At 36.0% G+C, this 4,038-nt stretch overlaps 1 long non-coding RNA gene across 2 annotated transcripts; it reads left to right on the forward strand.

The window, feature by feature from the left end:
- The first annotated feature begins 1,266 nt into the window (after window positions 1–1,266).
- On the forward strand, window positions 1,267–3,588 carry LOC149838571 (uncharacterized). 2 transcript variants are annotated; one of them, XR_016431976.1, is made up of 2 exons: window positions 1,267–1,338; window positions 3,354–3,588. It is a non-coding gene; the product is annotated as an uncharacterized LOC149838571 (long non-coding RNA). The 2 variants fall into 2 exon arrangements; XR_016431977.1 differs by lacking the exon at window positions 1,267–1,338 and adding an exon at window positions 2,493–2,597.
- Window positions 3,589–4,038: the final 450 nt, after the last annotated feature.

Genomic DNA, 4,038 nt, shown 5'->3' on the forward strand with positions numbered 1-4,038 from the left:
TAAGAACCATAAATAAGAGTCTAAATAGATGTTTTTATTTTATTTGAATAAATTACAAAAGCCTGTGCACTCTGTTTGCAAAAACTAGCTCAACTTTTAGATTATTACATTGTAGTGCCTGCTTATCCATGATAAAATTCAATAGCCACTTGGTGTATAGAATTACTCCTTTTCCTTCATTGTTAATATCCACTCTTACGTTCTTTTGTTATTGGAATAAGAGATAAATATTTTAACCTTTTTTTTTTCTAACCATATATGGCCAACCAATTAGTTTATAAACAGGCGTGTCCTTTTTATAAATCATTTGTTTAGAGTGAGTTTTTTTTCATGGTGACTTCATTTTAAAACATCATTTTTTTTTGCAGATTTCTCAACAGAACTCGCTTGTGCCCCGCCACCCGTGGTAAGTAAGTGACAAAAACAATGCAAATCGGGTAAATACCCGTGGTGAGTAAGTGATGCAAGCACATCACATGTTATTTAATTTATTGAATGTAACACTTTATTGTTCACACACTCACTTAGTTGTTGATATCTAGGACTGCTTTGTTGGAGTTCGGAGATCATGCTGAGCATGATTTTAATGTATGAATATGGAAGTGTTCTTATTTTTGGAGTACGGAGTCCATGCTATGCATGGTAGTAGTAAGTGGGATATTGAAGTGTGTTTGCTGCAGGTACATGTTTGACATTTCTTTGATATGAATTATTTCGATGTATTGCAATTTTTGATGTGATTGTATCCATGCTTACATGTAGTTACTTTCAATTTGATTATGTCTTCCATGTGAAATTGTATACTGAAAGCATGCTTCAAATGAATGTATCGTGTCATGAATAGTTTGCACATGAAAATATTAAGTTATAATTTATCTGAATGTATTATAATTTATGCAATTAACGAATGATTTGAATTAGTGCAATACTTGATGTCAATGATTTGAATTATTTGAATGCATTGCAATGCTTGATGTGAATGACTTGAATGCATTGTAATACTTGATGTGAATTATTTGAATGTATTGTATGACATATGTTATTTGTTAGAATATGGTTCGTGGAGGTTATAGTGGTCGCTCATCCAGTAGTAGCCAGGCTCAACCTTCATCTTCACGGGCTCCTGTGATAGGTATATCATATAACTAATTAGATGCTTGATTAGTTCAAATGCACATTCTGAGAATTTCTAATGTATTTTTTTACAGATGATGTTGCGCCTGTACACGACCCACCTACACCAGTTGATCACACAAGTCAACAACCAACACAGGAAACAGGGTCTTCTCAGGCTGGCACAAGAAGACTCATTCGAATAGTGTATATCGATAATCGACCGTAAGTATTTTGTTTTCAATTATTGCATATCTTTTAAATATTTTATATTGATATTTACTGTGTAACAATTCATGTGCAGCACGAGGTTTGAGCCATAAGAAGTAGTACGGGAGATTAGGAATTCACTTCTTCAACATCTACCAGGACCAGTTGCTCAATGGAAAGAGTACCCAAAGGAGGTGCTAGACAGATTGTGGTCCTCATTTATGGTATACAGTTGTTTCTCATAGTTAATGTGTTTCATATTTAATTTATTTAAGCAATGTCTACTAACTTTCTGAAAATATTTGTAGGCTTCGAATCGCTTCGCAACTACGGTAGAAGAAAATGATGCAAGGAAGGTGTGGCAGAAGGTGGCTGCCAATCGATTTGCAGACATGCTGCACACTATGAAGACTGCAGCAAAAAAAGCATCTGGCGTAGTAGATGATCCATTACTGTGGAAGGGCCATGGTCCTATTACTATCAGGAGAGATTACTGGGATGAAATGTGCGATAAGTGGGCGGGAGATGCATTTAAAAATCGCTCTGCGAAGGCTTCACAAAATTGATCGAAGATGCCCGAAGCCCATCTACACACAGGTGGATCTAAGACATTTGGGAGCCACCTAAAGAAAATGGTAACTCATCAATATATAATATTAATTTTATAAGTATTGTTGCAAACTTGTGTACTAAATCTTTTGTCATTTAACTTCGCAGGAAGCAGAAAAAAGAGGCAGTGTACCATATAAGGATGTGTTTATAGAAACACATAAATGGAAGACCACGGGAGTCTTCGTATCAGAGAAGGCGAGAACGACAACGGTATGTATTAATTCTATTAATAATCATTGCAATATATATGCAAGTTATCATAATGTTATCATTAATTATTAATGAATACTTTAAACATTATTTTGTAGGAGGCATATGAGCAACAGATGGTAGAGTGATATGGCGAAGACGCTACTCAGCATCCATCATTTGATCCTACAGCATGGGTGACTGCAGCAGGTGAACCCAAAAAAGGTCGCGTGTTTGGGTTTGGGAGTAATATGAACACTTCACCAGTTATTGGTTCTTTCAGTTACGGCTCACCGACTTCTTGCGCCGACATAAGCTCCAAGCAGCCGACTATTCTTTTCAGTGATGATGTACGCGAGATCATTAATGAATCACTGAATAACTACTTCCAATACACCGTTGCCCCCTTTCTCCGAAATGAGATCAAGGCCGCTGCTCAGGATAGGGGATCTTCGATTCCAGGTCCCTCTCAGGTATAATCACATATATAGTTTTTTTTACTGTCTTACAGCACATCTGAGCATGGTAGAATCACATATAGAGTTTTTCTAGATGCCTTAGAACACATATGAACATGCTATAATCACATATTCAATTTTTTTACTGCCTTAGCACACATATGAGCATGATAGAATCACATATAAAGTTGCTTTGCCTGCCTTAGAGCATGTATGAGCATGCTATATTCAGGTTTTTGACTGCCTAAGAACACATATGAGCATATTATAATCACATATTCTGTTTTTTGATTGCCTTAGCACACATATGAGCATGCTATAATAACATATAGAGTTTTTTTACTGCCTTAGAACACATATGAACATGTTATATATCATTTATGATAGAATCACATATAAAATTTTTGGCTTTGCCTGCCTTAGAGCACATATGAGCATGCTATATTCACATATTCAATTTTTTTACTGCCTTAGCACACATACGAGCATGATCGAATCACATATATAGTTTTTTGCCTGCCTTAAAGCACATCTGAGCATGGTAGAATCACATATAGAGTTTTTTTAGATGCCTTAGAACACATATGAACATGCTATAATCACATATTCAATTTTTTGACTGCCTTAGCACACATATGAGCATGATAGAATCACATATAGAGTTTTTTATTGCCTTAGATCACACATGAGCACATGATAGAATCACATATAGTGTGTAATTTATTTCATTATATTTTGTTTATCAATACTGACTGTTCTTTTCTTGTGTAGGCTGCTAGCGATAATCAGGGTAGTGGAGCTGAAGGGACAGATAAAGACAATGAACAAGAAGACGCACAAAATCTTGGCGATGATTAGAGGACTGTGTTGAAGAAGTTCTATTTTTTTTATTTTTCCTAATTGTAATTGTTGAATTGTAAATAATTAAACTTCTTAATTTTAAGGTGGAACGATTAATTGTTGTAGATACTTGTTATATGAATTTTTTTTTGTGGTTTGTTTTTTATTTACAGGAAATATAAATTGTACAGGAAATAGAAATTGTACAGTTCTCGGTAATTAATTTTCAAATAAATTTTTTTTTAATTTTTTTTCGTGTTTGCGACGGAATCATCCGTCGCTATTCATATTAATCTAGCGACGGCGTAGCGACGGAATTAAATCCGTCGCCAAGCCGTGGTCGCCGTTTAGTACCGGCGGATTGGCGACGGAATATAGCGCTCGTTATTCCGTCGCAATTAGCGACGGACCTGGCGACGGAATAATTCTGTCGCCAGTTAGCGTCGAAATATTCGCGACGTAAGCATACTGTCGCCTCGTTGTCGCTAATCCGTCGCTAACCATGTTAGCGACGGATTAGCGACGAATTAGCGACAGAATGTGGTCGTCGCTAATCTACTACTTTGTTGTAGTGGGAAGGACATGATGATTTTCTCCTAGTTTCTTCGTTTAACAG

This window comes from Nuphar pumila, chromosome 5, assembly GCF_984573655.1.
Source record: "Nuphar pumila chromosome 5, dmNupPumi1.hap1.1, whole genome shotgun sequence".
Lineage (NCBI taxonomy): Eukaryota > Viridiplantae > Streptophyta > Magnoliopsida > Nymphaeales > Nymphaeaceae > Nuphar > Nuphar pumila.